A 20,652-nucleotide genomic window follows, 5' to 3' on the forward strand; every position below is an offset into this window, starting at 1 on the left:
TTCGCGTAAAAAGGCTTGAAAAATAACAAAATAACTTATAAAAAAGGAAACAAGGTGACAAAGATCTTGTTACACCGTAACTGAAATGTTTTTCCCAAGTACTATCGGTGCAACTCTGGCTAGTTTAGGGCGTTTTGTAGGAGTAAACCTGACATTCGCTCCAAAACTCAGTTTTTTGTTTTCCTTAGAATTTGTAGATCTGGGTGTTTAAGCTCACTGTGGAAATATAATTTTCCACCTATTTTCATTATTTCTACCTTTAGAAGCGATTTTAAAATTCCCGCTCTGGCTAATGGGTGGTTACCATGGCAACGAGGACGGCATGTTTTCAAATTTAGCCGTTGTTTATTACTTGTTATTCTGACAACCTAGCCAAACGGGCAGGTTACCCATGGTAGAACGCAGCAGGTGTCACAATTAAATGGGTGGTACCCTATTGCAATTGACATGTGGAGCTTAAAATACTTTCATGACCTTTAAAAGATAAGCTTTCCAGGGATACATAGTTTGCCTAAATTTCCAATTAAATCCTAGTTGTGAAAAATGGATATTTTTTAAGGTTTACCTCCTCACTAAGGATGCCACTGTCGATTGAGTCAAAATAGCTTTTGACCTTTTCATCACCTTTCTGAAACTACGCTCGCATGCGCAATTATCTCCAGAACCAACCATGAAACTCCTTCGGCTGCTTTCGAATCTAAAGGCCTTTCGACCTCAGCCATCTTTGCCAAAATCAAGCTTGTCTGAGCTATCGTCGTCCAACCCAATCAAGAAACTCGATTTGTGGCTTTTACATCAGCATTAAAAATGACAAAGTTTGGAACTCTTGTAGCACGAGCCAAAATATTAACTCTCTTTTCATTTTTGTTAACATTCAAAATTGTAAAACTTTCGCGTTATTTTCGATCGCGCCCAAAAGAAAACCATTTGTACGGAATCATCAAGTTTGAACTTAGAAATTCAAAACTTTCGCGCCATACTCAGTCAAACTAAAAACGTAAGCTGACCCATACCGCTTCCTTTTTGAAAACCAAATTTTCCTGCGTTACTAACCGCAAAGCTTTTCCATCCCCCCTCCCAACGAATCTATCGATTCCAAACGCTTCGTGATTTTTTTTTCGTATCCTCTGGAAATTCTGATACCGAGAACTACGAAGATTAAATTTTTTTAAAAAGGCACATCGATTAAATTATAGAAGTAAGAGAATTTTATTCCAAAAATTGTTCGCATTTTGACCAAAAAAAATTCCACACGGTATAATGGCCTTAACATCAAAGTTGTAACATTGGATGGTATTTTACTATATATAGACACTGTGTGTGTCGCTGTACTCATACAGTGTACATATTTCCTGGTCATATGGGCTTAGGCTGACTTGAAGTTGAAAGCTGCGAATGTATTTATACAATATCTCTTATATTGCCAACTACCTTCTTCTCATGAGACTCTCAATTAACTTTTTTCAATTTATAACGATTCTCTTTTTACTATAAACACCTTACTTCTTGTAGAATTTAAGGACTCAAGTAATTTTTACATACATGTTTCGTCACAATATGTTTAAAGCGTCACTGATTTGCGTAATTTAGTTCAATAGGTTGAGATGTTGAGTTACAACCCCACTTTCTTTTTACCTTTCCACCCGTGCCCCTTGCGAAATGCTTTGAATCCACAGCGATGCATGCAAGCGAAAGAAGACTCTAATTCATTTTATGGCTTCTCCTCGTAGCCTGTAAAGCTGTTTACCGCAAAAAGGTCGCTAAGGAGTTCACGCCGGAAGAATCAAGCGGAAGTAGACGAGCTATCTTCCCATAGTATGGGAGAAATAAGCCTCCAGTGGCTACGCAATCCTCCTTCCCGCCCCTTTCCTCCCAAACTAATGTTCGAAGGATGATTTCGTGGTGGACTGGGTCGATATGCATAGATCAGAACTTTTGTCTGATTGACGACTACAAAGGTGGCCTTACCTATTGATATCTTTCTTAGATGTTTTACATTTGTTAACTTTGGTTAATTTTTCTGATCACTGCAGTGTAGTAACTGTTACATCTGTCCCTTACACTTTCGTTTACCCCGCGCATCGTCTCTTTACATTGCCTGCGGGATTAAGATTAGGAGAAGTAGTCTTCACTTTTGACTTACAGCTCTCTTAGGTTGGTAACTTTCATGAATATTTCTTTTGGCAAGTTCTTCAACTGGTTATTACCCAAGTGCCTGTCAACAATTGCAAATAGTGGCAATTAGCTCCTGTAACAAGCTGCATTGCTGATAAAAATGCATTATCATTAGCATCAATACCTTCAAGAGGTTAGAAATGTTTTTGGAAAGAAGCAAAGCTACTGATGCTGCAAGAGATTCATATATTAAACCAAATGTGTCCACTGCTGATCGTGCGGAGCCGACCTATCAGCTATTGGCCAATCCCCTTTTGGAACCTGTATAGTGTTCGTGCTTTCTTTGGTGGCATTTTCTTTACCAATAAGTAAAGAGAGAACGCAAACAGTCATTTTGTCAAGGAGCATTTCAAATAGCGTAGCAATTTTTCGTAATAAGGCGCTGTGCTATTGTAAAAATCATTTCAAATCTCAATTTTCGTCTCCCTCTCCCCACTTTGAATTATTTTCAATTTATGCGTGGCGCGCACAATTTTAAAAATTAACAAATCACGTAAAGAACTTTAAACTTGATATTCAAAACTGACGAGGACATTTCACACGTTTCTTGCTTGTTGTTGTTATTGTTGTTGTTGATTTTTTTTATTACAGAGCTAGTTTGGTTGTTCTTTTTATTTTTTTTTTTTGTCTTTTTAGTTTTTGTTCACGCCAATCTGTAATGCCTTAGTTTGGAGTCTTAAGTAGTTTTCGGGGTTTTTGTTCAAGCCGAATGTTCTGGTTATTTTACCAAGTCAAAACATATTTTATACGGACTTTGAATCTAGCCTCTTCTTCGTTATTGAATTTATTTACAGTTTGTGATCCCCAACGGCCAAGATGGGCGCATCTTGCCCCTTTGGGTAGCCAATCAGAATACAGTATTCGCTTCATATTACCTACGCGCGCTGCCGGCTGTAAAAAGATTTCCTTAATTAATTGATTTAAATTTGGACAAACCGTACGAATCAACAGAAGCAAAAGAGACACTGAAAAAAACTAAAGGAGGCATATTAGAAAGTGAAAAAGCTGTTGGAGCAAAAGGATTATTCTCGAAGACGAAGGGGTGCTGCTAGCGTGTCATATGAGATGATTAATGATTACAAGTCAAGCACTAGCTACAGGCTAGGAGAAGGGAAGAAACTAAAAACATATTAGAATTTATTCATGGGGGTTTTGAAGCTTCATTGTATGGGGCATGGGATATTTTGGCTGTCAATGCAAGTAATGAAACCATGAGCAAATTAATGAATAATTATAGGAGGGACCAATTTCTTCAGGGTATTTTTGAGAGCCATTAATGATTATCAGAAGTCAGAAGATGTACTGAAACAGTCCGTGGCACTTAAATATCAGAGTTATTTGTCTAGAAGAAAGTACAGTCTTATCTGTAAAACACAAAGTTTATTTTTTAATTCTGAAAACGAAGTCTGGCTGCCTCGTAACATTAAATGTCTTGGAGTTGACTTAAGGTTACCCAAGCTCAGCTTCTCCGATAACAATGATGAAAAGTTTGTAAAAAGTTTACACATTGGTCATGTCACACAGATTCCAGGGGCATCAGGTGTTTCTTGCACAGTCACTGGCCTGGTGTTTATGATTATTGATTTGCACATGAGAGTTCCCCATTTTTCTTGTAAACTTGTCTGGTTCAATGAAAATATAAATCTTTTTATTTTTTAGTTCTCAGATGATGGAGCTCCTTAAAAAAAATACCTGACAATGTCAATTGGAAGTATGGTGTGCTGGAACTTTGGAGATCACGTACGAAGTAGAGACTTCCAGAACCTCCTCCACTGTGTAAATGTGAAAGAAACAGATCAAATAATGCAGTACCTCTAGAAGCAGCACACTGAAGAGATGAAAAGGCTGGAAAGTAATGTTTTGACTGTTTGTGATAAAGATTGCACTGTTGAATCTCAGCCAGGAGCAGATATGTCCTGGCAAAGCTGGGCCGCCAATGAACTCAGCTAGGCACCTACATATCCTTCCCCAAACGCAAATGTTCATTAAGGAAACATGAACACTATGGGGGGTAGTATTGCAATGGGTAAAGATCACACCTGGTAGCCTTACACTATGGAAACGAGAACCTCTAATACTGAAAATGTAAACAATTTTCTTGCCCCTCTTCCCCCAGACCTTTCAGAAAAAAAATAGAAATTCCTGAAAGTTCCAGTTCACGGCTGAAAATGGCATTCGACAGTTAGGTCTATCTAGGATTGGCTATTTTTCAGACAGGTTAAGGCCAGAGTCCATGTATTGTGAGATCAATGCCTTGTGGCATTATATTGATCTCCTATACTTAGAGGCAGTGAGAAGAGGAAAGTTTGATCCTTTTGTTTCTGTGCTGGGAGCACCTATAGGGAATAGAGATGGAGATGTTGAGGGGGGACGACCCTCAAAGACTCTTTTGAGGGTTTCTGGTACAGACAGTGTTAGGGAGCGTGCTAGGAAGCAGGGGATGTTGCAGAAGTCAGAGGTGGACCTAAAGCAATACCTGCAGAAGATAATTTTTCCTCGTGTAAAACATACACCAGGTAGGAAGGGGGATGTGGACTGGGATACTTGGCTTCAAGAGTAAAAGAACTTTTAGTGATGAAGCTAACAGGTATAACAAGTTACCAGTTAGGCTTATTGGCAATCAAGCCATTGCATTGGCTTGACATTACCACTGTTTAGTTGACACTTAAGAAAGTGAAGATGAAACAGAGGCATAAACAATCCAACGGCTGGCTCTTGGCAAGATAGGTGAGTATCTGAGAAATGCAAGGGAGATTTTTAATAGAAGAGAGATCAATTCTGCCCAGGTTGCAGAACTGAAAGAAGTGTGTAGTATGTATTTTAACTTGATGTCTTTGCTTTTTTCATCCAGTTGAACGGAAGTTGCGTAAGCATATGGGAGACGCTTTTAGAGATGACGCAATCCGAAAGTTGCATAAGCACGTGCAGGCTAGATCACGAGGTTGTAACAGGAGACGTGCGGGAGATGATAAAATAAATTTTTGTGTGTGAGAGTAGAAATTAAGAGAGACGTTGTGAAAACCAGGAGGGGAATAAAACAGGATTTGTTAAGAACAATTTTTGAGTACGTGAGTTAGAGTGAACCCCCCAAGTTTGGTGCATTTGTGTTAATGTCACAACATGGACAGTTGGATTTGCCATTCCCTAACATGCAAATTTGCTGTTTACAAGGTATAGGGTGGGTTATGGCAATGTCTCTTTGCAGGCAAAATTAAAAGCCTAACCTCGTGGAAAGGAAGCTTTTTCTTTGCCATTATGAAATGTAAGGAGAGATAATTTTTTCGTAATTTTTCTAATTTTTTGAATTAATTTACAAATGTCATTATGGGCCAGCCAAAGACCAGCGCGTGGTAACGATGACTGAAACTAGATCAGGTAGAACCTGTCAATACATCACAGTGTCGGTGTGTTGATAATATATTTTTGTTTTCACATTTCGTTTACGCCAATTTGTTATCCCTTAATTTAGAACTTTAAGAAGTTTTCGGGGTTTTCATTTAAGCCGAATGATCTGGTTACTTTACTAATCGCTTTTTGGTCTCTTGATAGTTTGGTTAGACTGACGTCTCCGTGTTTAGTTAGTGCTTTTTAGATAGAAAATTATAGTTAGAGTTTTAGTCCAGGATAAGACACCGTGTAATCATGATCCTTTTTCGAATAAAAGACAAGTCTAGATCGTAATTCTCGATAAGGTAATCACGATCCTCGAGCAACAGTAAGCAACAACTTGTAATACACTCAGGACCTTCGGATTTGCATGCATATATATCGCATGTATTTAATTTATTCTAGGATATGCAGTTCTTTTTTTGGTTAAGAGTAAGTGTGTAACGGACGTGAGTAAACGCTTTTCAATTGAACCGCGGTGTACTACACTATATTCGCACAATACTTTGGTAATTTCTTCAAGTATAGATACCAGTTCTCCGCTTTCATATAAGAACGCTCCAAAGAATAGGATAAAAAAGAAAGAGAGAAAGATTCTTTGTTTGACGGTCTATCGCATATGCGTATATCAACCCAGAAATCGAGATTCGATTCTAGCTTGAAAAGAAACATTTGCAGCAAAAAATGATTTTTCTTTTAACTTTTGTATGATATTTCCTTCAGTATATCAATCCAGAAATTACTGAAATTGCAGTGAATTTTATTTCATGCCTACATGTATCTAGAATATAAATTTTCCTTTCGTCGGAGGGCACATTTATGCAAGTGTATTTTCTTATATTTCCTGACGAGAATTTATTACACATTCTAATAATGAGCAGTTATTTTTAATTTGATGAAGTAGATAAAGAGCTCATGTGCAAGAGTGTTCACACCAAGTTTGCAGATTTAAGATTGCGCATACGGTTACGATAATTTCTACCCTTGTAATATGAACCCAGCTGCTGACGATACATCTGGAGGTGAGCACATCCGAATAATCCCGCGGAGAAGCTCTTACGGTTCAGAACTTATCGCCGTTCTTGTAGATCGAATCTTTGACAAGTTAAAAATCAATATTAATACTAAACTTGATGCCTTTAAGAGCAGTATTCATTTCGAAAGTTACATATCTGGATAAGAATATCGTATCCTTCCCGGATACCTGTGGACATCGCCTTATTTTTTCCTAAGGATTTATGATTGCTTGACCCGTAATACGTTTAGGTAAACTTTATTACTTTGCGTCATGATAGACAACCAAACTCTGTGGAATCCCATCCTCTTTGCAGTTGAAATGGAAATATTTCACCGAGTTTTTCTTTGGGTGACAAATTGTATCAAACTGTTGTACTCAAGGGAGGGAGTGAGGAGACGATGTTAACTTTGACAATTGACGATGAATCGTTCTCGATTTTGATGGTTGATTGTTTAATTCTAGGTCCTTGACAGTTGACTTTAATAAGAAGATATCAAAAGTTTCTGTTTTTTAACATAAATAATTTCTCCAATGATATTCAGATCAAGCATTTCTCTGGAGAAATGCATCGAGGCCTAAGTCGAAGACCTTTGACAATTGTTAGATCCAAACAATATCTTAATTCCCGAAAGCATAGTCACAGAATCAGATGACGAAAGAGATTAAAAAGCTGCGGAGGATTACCGTACGTGAACACAGGCTCGCGCCTGCGCTCTCCTGCTCAAAAATTAATGGAAAATTAATGAGAGGGTTGAAAAATAAATAAACCCCGTTCTGGCTTGCTGGTATGTCGGATTATAATGTCGTTGGCTGAAAGATTATCCTCAAAATTTGATATTTGCCCTCGAAGCCTCGCTTCTCGGCTAAATATTAATTTTTCGGACAATCTCTCAGCCACTGACATTATCAGCCGACATACCAGCCCCGCGAAGGGGTTTATCTACTAAATACCACAGGGATTTTTAAAATCAAGAATTGAATGAGGGACGGTGAACGCTGTACAATTATGATAAACTCTGGAAAGAAAATACATAAATGTTTCATATTTCGCGCACAGTGCACTCTCGTACTATCCCGGTATCTATTTTATTCGTGAGCTTTTGTGCTTAAAAGATATTGGTGTGAACAAAAAAAAAAAAACAAAAAAAAAACAAAAAAAAAAAAGATTGGAATAGTTTTCAGAATCTGCACCCGGAAAGATTGTAACCGTTGCAGATATAAAGTAGTAAAACTCATTTTTGTTCAGTTAATTAATTAATTAATTAATTACCTAAGTGCGATGGCCGTTTGCTATGTAAATTCTTCACGTTACTATCTTAGAGGTCAAGTGACGACACGTTCACGGCTTGAGCAGATTCAAACAGGATGGCGCGCTATAAATAGGTTGGCTCTGCTCCCTTGATTTCAGCTCAAATAAAAGAATCATGCAATATTGCGACCAACGGTCCGTTCATAAGTGAAACGGTGTGCATGGAAGACGCTGTTAAAGTATTATTTTGAGTCAAAAATTAGAAGATATTGAGTCTTGTTGACTCTCATTCCCACACTTTAGCTTATTTTGATTTTATTTGGCACCAACGCGTCGTTCGGCCGTTCAAAGTGCGATCTACGGTAGACTATACAGTCGTACAGTTATCTTTTCAAAATTTGCGCCGTATAACTTCGGCTTACATCCCCAAGCCCCTTACACACATTGGCTGGCTGAGCCTTCAGATTATTCCCATTGAAACTAGCGGCGTCGTAAAAACTGCATGCGCAATATTAAAGCTGACAATGCCTCTAAGTAAGTGAGATTATCAACCAGAATTTCAGAACTCAAGTGGTTGTTCGGCAACATTCTTAGCTGTCGCTGCTCGAAGGATATTTATTGTGAATTTTGTGCGTTATGGCTGACGGAAATAACCCATCTTTGCGCAAGAAAAAGCGTCCAACAGATCAAGGTCCTCAGTTCTCTTTCAACAGAGAGCTTCCTCAAGACAGCAGACTTCTTAGCATCAAAGACCGCGTCAAAATGGCAAAAGACGCGCTAAATCTAACAAAAATGACCTCAAGTATACAAAATGCGGATCTGATGGAGGCTCTTCTGTTGGGTTTTGAGGAGAAAATGGAGAGGAAAAAACTGACATCGAGCCAACTGACCTTATCATGAACTAGAAGCACAGCTAGTCTGGACCCCTCTCTTGTCTCTACACCATCTACCACACGGTTTTCTTTTCCTTTAGCGTCTTCCACTCCATCTTCGTGTATTTCTTTGCCTTTCTCTGATGCTGTTTCTCCAATCTCCTCTCCACATGCAGAACATACAGCACAAAGAATGCAGATCACTGCGCCTTCAGCAGAGAACGACCCCATATACATGGTGTATCTCTGCAGCGAGGAAGCTCTGCGAACTCTATATTCTTTTTTTTTGGTAACACTCTCTCCACAGCATGCTGTTACTATGGAAAACTCATTGATTGCGATTTACTAATCTTCAGTCGACAAAGTCATGTTGTGTCCGTAACAGTTTCATGTGTATTTGGAGATTCATTCAAGTGGCTCTCCTCCTCTATCATGGGAGGATCTCCTCCAAAGTACTATGTAAATTTGAGGTAAGTACCTTTTCGTTTTCTGCTGGCAATTTTCTGAAATTCACTCTCTCTGCATTCTTGAGTTTTGGTGTAACTGGTCACTTATCTGCCTCTGTTTTTCATAGATCGGCAATGCACTTCCTCTAATGCTCCTATGTTGTATTTCTTCTTGCAAGTAAATGGCAGTTAACAACAGTTTACTGCAAGCCAAAAGATGATCGCTCCAACAAAATACCTCAAATGGACTGAGCAGTTTTTTATTTGGTTTCTCTCTTACCTGAATTCTAAAATACCTCTTTTAAAATTACTTCAACAGTCTTGAAAAAGCACTGTTATGCAACCATTGTGAATAGGGTTTCCAATTCATGAGTCCATGTCTGCTTCCCAGGAGGAAGTGAAAAACACCCCTGTTTATGTTGTAAACGGAGGGGTACAAGTTGATTTCACTTTTATTTTGTCTTTGGCCACATACTTATACACAAGTCTTAGAGTATGGGAGGTGCATGCTTGAGTTTTGTTCAATTGTTCCTTTTTGCAAGCCAGGATCTCTGCAAGCAGTCAATTTGATGCATGGGATCTAGTAGACTTCTGCAAAGTTCTGCTGACTAGCACATCTAAGCATACAATATCTGATATCAAATTGAAAACCCTGAGAGATTTGTGAGTACAGAAATGTGTTCAACGTTATGTTTTGATATCTACAATTTCTTCCTGTAGTGCGTTATTACAGATGCAGGGCATGATTCGAGTAGATCAGCAACTCACACGATGGTGTCAGCCCTTTCTTTCTAATAAGATGCTTTTGAACTCTTTGTATGATATGTTGAACCTTGATACACTCAATGGTATTTCTAAAAATATTTTTCTTTTTACTGATTCTGTTTAGAACCAAAAAAGTTTTAGGAGTCGTAAACTGGAGTAGGGCTAGTGAAACTTCAGCAGTGAGCCGTGAAGTCCCTATCACAAAAGGCTGCTGACTTATCTAACTGAGACCCAAGGTATGATACATTTGCGTCCTCAATAACATTCTACCATTGATGTAGTATGAGTATGGAGGACAGAAAAATCCTTTATAGTGTGACTAAAGTAATTCTTTTTTTGTTTGTTTATTTATTTCTCATATGTACTTCTGCGTGAAGAACAGTCCACTAAGTGAGCAAGAATTTCATGCTAATCTGCTGATTGCTGCTGACCATTATCAGCTAATTTGAATGACTGTTTATTGAGAAATGCGTAGTAGTCATAAGGTACAAAGAGTTTTCTCAGGTTACTCCTTCAAAAGAACGATTTCACGAGACCAAAATTATTATTATTATTCATTTTTGTTGTTATGAACACATTGTGTTATGTAATTCCAACAAGACATAGCATAATTCATGAAATCAAAGATTACACAATTTTCTGTAAAAATGGAAAACCAGAAGCATTATACTTACTATCATTAATACTGATCTATTAATTTGTTTTTCTATAATTTTCTTTATCTATGACTCAGGGAAATCATGTCAATTGCCATGTGGAGTCACGGTGCAAGCAGAAAGGCTACCTAATGAGCAAAAGGTTTTAACTAGACCTGAAGCTGTAGCTGCATATAGGAAAGCCATTATAGGCACCTCAATATATAGACATGCATATGATTACATGCGGGTAATTAATTGGCATATGCTACTGTATGTCTTTTCAAAATTCGCGCCGTGTAACTTCGGCTTACATCCCCAGGCCCCTTATACACATCGGCTGAACTTACAGTTCATGGCTGAAAATGGCATCCGACAGTTTGCTCTTCATAGGATTGGGCATTTTCCAGACAGATTAAGGCCAGAACCCATGCATTGTAAGATCAATGCCTGGCAACATTATATTGATCTCCTGTACTTAGAGGCAGTGGGAAGAGGAAAGTTTGATCCTTATGTTTCTGCTCTGGGAGCACCTATAGGGAATAGAGACTCTTTTGAGGGTTTCTGGTACAGACAATGTTGGGGAGCGTGCTAGGAAGCAGGGGATGTTACAGAAGTCAGAGGTGGACCTAAAGCAATACCTGCAGAAGAGAAGTTTTCCTCATGTAAGGCATACATCGGGTAGGGGGGGGGGGGGTGTGGACTGTGATACTTGGCTTAGTGATGAAGCTAGAACAGGTATGACAGGTTAACAGTTAGGCTTATGGGCAATCAAGCCATTGCATTGGCGTGATATTACCATTGTTTAGTTGACACTTAAGAAAGTGAAGATGAAACAGAGGCATAAACAATCCAATCAATGGCTCTTAGCAAGATAGATGAGTATCTGAGGAATGCAGGGGGACTTTTTAATAGAATACAGACCAATTCTGCCCAGGTTGCAGAACTGAAAGAAATGTGTAGTATGTATTTTAACTTAATGTCTTTGCTTTTTTCATCCAGTTGAACGGAAGTTGCGTAAGCACACAGGAGACACTTTTAGAGATGATGTAATGTGAAAGTTGCATAAGCACGTGTAGGCTAGATCACGAGGTTGTGACAGGAGATGCGTGGGAGATGATAAAATCAGTTTTTGTGTGTGAGAGCATAAATTAAGAGAGACGTTGTGAAAACGAGGAGGAGAATAAAACAGGATTTGTTAAGGACAATTTTCGAGTACGTGAGTTAGAGTGTACCCCACAAGTTTGGTACATTTGTGTTAATGTCACAACATGAACAGTTGGATATGCCATTCTCTATCATGCAAATTTGCTGTTTACAAGGTATAGGGTGGGTTATGGCATTGTCTCTTTGCAGGCTAAAGAGGCCAAACATTCTGGAGTGAGGGAAGATTTGACCTTAACTAACCGGTCAAATGTAAGCACCACCACTGGTAAATGGTGGCAAGTAATGCGAAGTAATTATGTTGGCTCATTTGACCTCTCAGAACATCAACCAATGCTCTCTTCTTATACCTCACACTACCAATGACGTTCACCACCACCCTGTTACCAACCAAATGTTTGCAATTGTGGTGGAAATAAAGAAAATGATTTGCTCAGTTGTCAAGTTTGTTTGTCTAGTATTGATCTGGTGACTTGTGTAAGCAGCAGAGGCGCGACAGAATCAGTGTTGTGTGCACTAAAACCCATTGTCTGTAAACAGTGCAATACTTGCTTTGCTGATAGCTTATCACCGTGGTCTCATCTAAAGTTGTGCAATGCCACTGAGGGAGGAAGTGTAGCTATCAATCCAACTTTGATGACAGTACCTGGTTTAAAGGAAGCTTTACATAGTAGAGGATCAAGCACTGCAGGTAATAAGGAAATTCTAGTTAAGCACCTTCAAGGTGCATTGGCTTGGGAAGGATGGTTGAATTGTTTTTTAATCAACAGTTTAAATCTCCCAAAATTTTTGATGTGAAGTGTATTTTTCTTGGTCAAGTTGGTGCACAATAAGGCACACCTACTATGAAAATGATAACTAAGCTATCAACAAATTCTGTGTACCAGTAATGTGAGTATTATGCCTACTCAATAAGAAAAATATCTTAAAATTAGTGCAAAATTGTTTAAATTAGCTATGTTTGCTGGACAGGTTAAACCTGTCGGAATGCAAAAGTACTGTTGTTACTGATATCATTTGGCATGCACTGATAAATTAAAGAGAAAACTTTATAAACCCTTTGTTTTTTTTTCTTACTCACTTGTATTTTAGAGGCAGGGTTTCTACTCTAATGTATTTATGGAATTTTGTAAAAAAAAGGTTTGACCACTAAACCCTTTACATGCTAACAACAGTATGAATATTCTCCATACTGTTCTCAATACACTTTTCAAGGTGCTGACAAGGAGAATTTGTTTAACGATCAAGAGCTCCTTTAGTTAGTAACTATTCCTTCATTCTTGTGACTTTATGTTTAATTTGGGGTTAATATTGTAAGAAGAAATTAGATGCTGGTCACTGTTAGGGGTCAAAGGGTTAATAACTAATGACCCAGCATTTTGCTTATGTTGACACAATGCATTTGTTTGAGGAATGGATTTGTATTAAATAAAAGGTACAAAAGGTTGCAGCTTGATAGTTTTAGGAGCAGGATGAAGTATACATAGATAAATGAAATTTGTATTTAAAAGGAGTAATTCTCTATACTGATAGGATAATTTCATATTTGAATCAGACATCATCGTTAGTCAAATAATAAACAAGTTTAGGTAAAACCATACTTCTATTTATTTACTCCAGTGTATTTCTGTCCACAAGATTAAAGTTCAAATATATGTTTGTATTAAAAACATATTTTCTTCAGAACTTAGTTCAGATTACATTCAGGGTTGTTATTCTTTTGCTATATGAAGTTTCGTAACAAGGTCTTACCAGACATTAGCAGGTCTTGCTGTTACCTAAGTAACTGTCAAGCTAAATCGTGTTGAAACTCAGTAACTTTTGTAAATTTGGGTCCCTTGCAAATCCTTATCGGTCATAGCGCTGCACGTAAAATGTGGTTGTCTCCCTTAGTTGTTTTACTGAGTAGTTCATTCGAAGCGGCATAGTTTGCGTGACAACAGGTATTGACTTGTCGCTGTAACTTTGAAGCACGCGACCACCCTTAGAATTTTCTCGAAGTGCCGCTTCTTGAGAAAGTTCTCTCCCTTAAATCTCGCAGGAGACCACATTTTCTCTGCCGTGTCGAGCTTTTGGCAAGTGAGCGTGATTTCCTCACCATTCCTGGTTGTTTCCACGCTTCCCCCGAAGCCTTTTACTAAAATCCCAGACATGCCTAAAGATTTAAAATGGCATAAATAGAATGATGGGCGCCATGAGACCGGTCATTTTAGAGCGAGCGAGCTTCGCATTAATAGAGAACCCGATTTCTTAAGGAAGCCATCCACCAGGGGAGTCACAGGCTCCAGCTTGTTGCCCGTGAGTTCCTCTAACGCTGGATCAAGGTCTCATCCCGTAGTTGGGTTTATTTTCTGCAAAACGAACTCTCCTTAACCATTGTTTCTCCGCAGAAAACTTCATCTCTACGGAGCTGGTATTCCAAAACCGATCTCCTCTCTCTGTTTCGTCCTCTATGCCGAAGAGTCTTAAACATAGTTTGTTTGGTGTACTCGCGTTGTCATCATTTGCCGCCATTTTTGAATAGGCCTTTACTCCTTTTCCCTTTTCCTTTTCGTGCCAACTGCCGCTGAATATTTCTGCTCCAGCGCGCATCAGAGTTGAGGGAGGAATACCCCAGGCAACCGACCATCATTTGCTTGGGTGTTAGGAATTCATCTACAATGACAGATCTCCGGCTCGTATTCATGATTTCCATGCCCCATATCTCGAGCCACCTCTGCCGCATCTGCTTTGAATCCAGTGTGTTCTCCTATTTTAAATTTCTCTTCTAGGAAGGCCTTCTGCTCAGCACTAAAACGGGCAGCCTTTCTCGAAGATCGCAATGCCCAGCTCTGCTGTAACGCCTGAACACCGTTACTCTGCAATCTCAGAATGGGCAATATAGGGCTGTGCACTATACTGATTTTTGCACTATTACTGATGCTTTTCAATGTAAAACATCTTTGCCTTGTCGAGAAGCGAGTGCCTTTAATTTGATCTATAAATATGCACTTGCCATGCTTTATACGCCGCTACACGTTGCAGTGGTGCTGAAAAGTACTCACGCATCCTTCAACTCATAAAAAAAAGAAAATCGGCGTTTTTTTTGTCAACGGATGCATCTTCTCCTCTCCGTAAACGATGTCTTCTGTCTTTTCTTGAAGAGGAGACTGCTTTTTGTCAAACAAAATGATGTCTTAGAATTCTCCAGAAGAAAAGTAACTGTCGGGAAAGACTGGATCCCTCGCTGAACTCATCAGTTTGAACAAAAAAAAAAAAAAAAAGAGGATAAAAAGATGACTAACCTAGTGAAACGAGATACGGAATTTTGGGCGCCGTATTCCGTAAACCGAACCGAAGATTTATCACCGATAACCCTGTTACACTACAAGCGGCCCTCTCTTTTACTTAGTCCGTCAAACGTGACGAGATAAATAACCCGCCTGAGTAATTGAAAATTGGTAAAAGTGAGCAAGAATTACAAGGGAAGAATGCCAGTGTTTGTGGTAAAGACGCGTGCTATTGGAATTGTGGCCCAGGATTTGTGGTTCCGCATAACCCGATCAGCAAAAACGACAGAAGTTGACCTAAATTAGCTCTCCATCCAGAGTAGAAACGATTTTTCGCCCCCAAAACAGCCTGAGGTCTTCTCAATGCACCTCTGACTGCTTGACAATGAATTGCGTATTTTGACCTCTATGTCACTTGTTTGGGGTCCTAAAATTTTATTGGAGTTTTTTGTGAAGAAGAGGCCGTGCTCTTTCGCTGGATTAACTTGATATAACCCCATGCCATGTATTAAGGTGCGATTTTACCCTCTCAATTTTTCTATTTTTTTTGTCCGCCTAAATGAGTGGAATAACGAAAAAGAAAAATACAGATTACCCAAAAATTTAGTTCGCGACTGAATCAGACAAATAGTACTTCAGACTGTTCGTAAATACGTGTTATTTTCATTGAAAACATCGTTGGTCACATTTACCGTTTTGTTTATTTTTAAACGACTCTCAAATAATGGGTTTTCTGGACCTAGTGAAGCTGAGAGGAGAGCCAGCAACCCGACTTTCGTGCCGTTCGCGTAAAATAAAAATGCAATGAAACTCAAGGTATTTTGTCTAAAAATAGTTCATCCAGACCTATACTCTGGCAAAGTTTAGGGGTTTTCGATATTTTCATATTTCGCACTTACATATATTAACTTTAATTTGATCGCAAAAAAACCTCGGCCAAAGTCGCTCACAATGTAAAGTTTGTTTTAAACGATGCTAGTTTCGTATCCCATACTTATTTTGAACCATTCTTTCCATATTACTTTCTTTCTATCTATCTATATCCGAGGTTATAACCTCAAATTTCTAAAAAGAAAAAAAGCTCCTATCTGTTTAATGTTGTAAACCTTTTTTATCCACTAAATATTTCTATCAGAATTTAAAAACAATTTTCAACTAAAAGACTTGGAAAAAGGACAAACTGGAAACAACATACCAGCCCCCCCACTGCACTCTAATTCAAGCGCATCACTCAATCCTGTTTAACAGAAATATAAACAGCAGTAAATATTCAAATTCAAGTAAGGTTATAAGGAACCGGATGTTCCTATAAAGGTCTGAAAGAATCCGTGGGGGTTCGTGAGTTATCTAACACCGTCCTGAATTTTATGATAATGTGCAGAGAAAAGAGCTGTGGTGTTGGTATTTTGTTACTACACTGAGCTGAGGAAACGTGATTCAGAGATACTAGAATGTGGGGTCTGGATTTCGTAAGGACTAGTACATGGGATTTGTACCCCCTCCAAAGTATTGAACATTTTTTTTTTTTCAGATCAACAAAGTTTGTAAATTTCGCGTACACCGTGATAATGTTTCATAGACGCTTAGAGAGAAATTAAAGGAAGTAACACATTTTTGAATAGTCATTCACAGTTGTTGGACTGTAAGTTTAAGTGACTGGCTCATTTAAACTGAATTGTCACTATAGGTGTCACAAAAGTGTTTTTGGTGCAAAGAGGAATAAACAAAAGAAGAAGGTGAAACAAAGCCTTGAACACTGAACTACATAGAATATTCTTGACTTGAAAACGAGACTATTTAAGGAAAAGGTAAAGAGTCTTACGGTAAATTTGACCCTAGAATGATTCCTCAACAATTTCCCTTACAAATTTTTCTTTGATAATATATTTCTGCGAACGAATACAACGCATGTTTTAGAGGAAATTTCTTAGTCTACGTATTTAAAAAATGCCTCTAATGCGGGTTTATCAGACATTTTCTCGCGGAATTTGCTTCTACAAAATGTAGGTTTGTGAAACCAATGCTTTGAAAGGCTTTATCGAGCCACAGGAAACAAACAACGCAATCGAATCACAAAGTTGGAAAATAACATCAGAGTCAAAATTAGCATGATCGTGAAAGATTTCTTGAGAGCTCTGGTACAGCGGAAATCCCCTGAAAGGCTAGGCCACATGGCCTTTCAAATATGGGATCTGTTTTTTGTTGGGAGACAATTTTCAACGGGCGTAGAAAGAGGGTGAGTCCACAACGAAAAATAAAGGAGTCAGCGGTACGCCTAAGCATAAATATACTAGAAAGTGATACGTAACTTCCGATTCCGGTCTTAAGTATGTCATATTTTCACCAGTTGGCGGGAAAATCGTCTCACGTGGCATGCGAGGTTGATGCAAAGGCATGGCTCCCTCTGTCACAAAGGATCAAGGACAGCATAATGGAGAAAGAAATCAGATTCTTCCGTGAAAATTTTGACGCTGTTCGCTTTTCTGACGGTTACTGTTTCGCAGCATACAGTGGTGACGCCGAAAGTATAAATGATCTTGATAGGTATCTTTCCTTAAATTCAATTTCGTTCCTATAGCAAAGTAACTACTGCACTGCTTTGCAAAGTAGGCATTTATCTCATTAAGTTTTTGTCGATTTGTTTCGTGGCCTGAAGTGGTTTTTTATGTAATATTTTTTGTTAATGTTTTTTTTTTATTTCAGTCGCTGGAATACTGCAGTTTGTAAAATATACGAAGAGGACGATAATGAGGACTGGTTGGGTTGTGACCGATGTGGACAATTTTTTGAGGAGGCGATATGGAATAGCATGGTAATTACCAAAATAGGCAGGAAAGGAAAAAAAATATTGAATTAACAATACAGAATGTCTTGATTGCTTTATGAAATATTGCATTCAACTGCTTGTTACTGAGGATTTCCCGTCAGCCTTTAGGTTTGGTCATAATGTAAAATCTTAATTTTGTTCTGAGACGTCATCTTCTACGAGATTACCATCAAAGATTTCCTTTTTTTCTTTTTTTTTTTTGGGGGGGGGGAGGGGGTACTTTATATGGCAAGTGACCGTTCGCAGCAAAATTCTGCATCAAATAATTATTTTCAAATGGGCACTTAAACTCATTATTTCATATTTTTGTTTCACTGGAACTGGTATCTAAAGCTGATGGAACCCCCTTCCTCAAGAAAAAAATGCCAGTGATTTATAGATTTTATGTATCTTTTTCAAAGTTAGTTGTCATTTCAAGGAAAAAATTCAAACTTGACAGCGACAATAAAAAATGGAGATGTGAATCAACACGGCGTTCGTGCTTTTTCAAGTGGCATTTTCTTTACCTCTGAGAAATGAAGGAAAAAAAAAAGTAATTATTTCTGAAAGAACACGAGTTAGCTTGGCAATTTTTCGCAATAAGGTGCTTCTCAGTAATGGTAAGTTAAGAACCTAGCAACCAAAATTCGGAGAAAAACGGTTCTTGGGGCTCGTGTGGGAACATGAGTTGTAATTTTTTTTTAAAGAGCATTTGAAAATGCTCTTTGAAAAAAAGAGCGCATTTCACGTACACCTCACCCCCTCCACCCTCCCCCCCCCCCCCCAATTTTCTGTGGTAAATGCTTTAGTTTGTAGCTAATAAATTGTTGCCCTGATCTGCTGGTATTTTCACAAATTAAATGCGATATGCATTAGACGCGTTCCTTGCACAAATATGAAAGGGTTTAGACTTACAGGCGTCTCAGAAGGGTATTGTTACTGAAAATGCCTGATGGTAATTTCTTCAACTGGTTGTTGTTCAACTCCCTACCAAAAAGAAGTAAATGTAGTGTCAATTGCATGATATTCGACAAGAAAGTTCAGGGAAAAAAGTATACGTGAAAAATTGTATTTTTTTTTTTTTTTACGCACTGGTATGAGGGGCTTAAATATGCTCGTTACTAAACTAAAATGTTGTCCAAGAGCTCATGTTTTCTTTTTGGTTTGACATCTAAATTCCCTAAAAAGGACAACAAGCTATTTAATTGAGTCACGGAGGTTTTTTCAGTTTCTTTTTTCTTTTGTATTCTTTGCTTTTAATTTTTTTGTTTGCAATTAATTTTTTTTAATGCTTTTTCTCCCTCCTTCCATCACTCATTATGACATTGCACACTGTTATGTACTTCCGTTTTCGTAATAAGCCGGGAAACACTGACTAGAGGATGTAGTGTGGGTAAATTAACAAGAAAGGTGTGGAGCGGGAAATTTTGGAGTGATCACATAAAATGTCTTAATAAATTGTTTAAGATTACAGAAAGCCTGTTCATCTGTGAAGGCGGATATTCACATGCTATGTTCAGGCCTATATCGCAAGGTATGGACAGGAAATACAATCTGTATCACATCCTGCTTGAAACAACTGGTCGAAGGTTGTATAAGGCAAACATTCCATATTTTTAGTAAGTTGCATTCTTTGTGGTTTTGCTCCCTCTAGGGGAGGATGAGTTGGATTATTCGTTCATATAGCTGCCCACAGCGGAGTAAAGCGAAAGTTTGTGTTAGATAAGGCTACCTCCATACGCTATTCTATCCTATTTTTTTTTTCACTATTCGTTTTATACAACTTTCTTCATATTTATACCTGAGGTTAAATAACCCCAAAATCTCAACAAAGTTATTTCTTGTTCAATGCTGTACACCTTCTATACGCGTTAAATATTGCTACACACACAAAAGAATTAAGTCCCTTTGGGCGAAAGGTTATGAAAACAACAAGCATACGACATATTAAAAGAAACAACAACAAGGAAACAAGGAAAACCGCCTCATTTCACCGTAACTGAGACGTTCAAAGAGAGAATGTAAATCAGAACCTTTTCCTTTCCGAATTAAGGCGATTTGTACTTGTCTTAGCTGTACTTAAAGTATGGTAATTGTTTTTCATGAAATGAAGCTACATCACTCTGCAGTTTTTAGGATGCCCGTCTTTTTCCACTGTCGATCTAGTCAAAGTCGCTTTTGACCCATCCAAAGTATTTTTGTTGTTGTTTTGTTTGTTTGTTTGTTTGTTTTTGAAGTCGCGCAGGCTTGTTAACGTGAATTTATCTCGAGCCAAGCTTGAAACTCCTCTGGCGACTTTTGGAGTCTTAGCACTTTTCCATCTCATTTAAACACCAGCTCGTTCGAGCTACCGTTGTCACTTAAGAAACTCCCTTTGCGACTTTTACATCACAACTTGAAATTAAAAAAAAAAAGAAAAACTTTGGCGTTCTGGCAGCGCTAGCCAAACAATGTATTTTTTTTTCAACTGCTTGAGCTTTAAAGTTAAAAAATGCTCGCGTCATTTTCGAGAGTTTCACACAGACCACGTCTTTTCGAAAATCACGCTTTCTCCCGATGGTGTTGTGCGAACCTGACAGAAAACTCTTCTTGCGGATATCCCTCTATTCAAAAAGACAACCAAACAGTGGCCTAGATATCGAGGGTTTTTATTTTCCCTACGCTACGACGTAGAAAGTCTAACAATAAGGTTTAAAGTACCCCTGCCGAATAGGGTCCTTTTTTTTATTTTCGGGTGGTAATTTGCCATTCCTTGGCTTAGATTATGCACGTGCATGTCCTTAGACACTATTTTGTTCTTCCAAGCTCGACTCCGGCCAGAAGGATAATAATGTCAGTGGTCTAGCAACCGAACACATTTCCGTTC

At 38.3% G+C, this 20,652-nt stretch overlaps 1 non-coding gene and 1 pseudogene across 1 annotated transcript in view; one reads left to right on the forward strand and one right to left on the reverse strand.

The window, feature by feature from the left end:
- LOC111339894 (uncharacterized) overlaps positions 1–20,652 on the reverse strand; it is a 449,109-nt gene that overhangs the window by 3,314 nt on the left and 425,143 nt on the right. The window lies entirely within an intron of this gene.
- Positions 3,241–12,005, forward strand: LOC148737542 (uncharacterized; annotated as a pseudogene).

This window comes from Stylophora pistillata, chromosome 2 (assembly GCF_964205215.1).
Source record: "Stylophora pistillata chromosome 2, jaStyPist1.2, whole genome shotgun sequence".
NCBI classification, from domain to species: Eukaryota; Metazoa; Cnidaria; class Anthozoa; order Scleractinia; family Pocilloporidae; genus Stylophora; species Stylophora pistillata.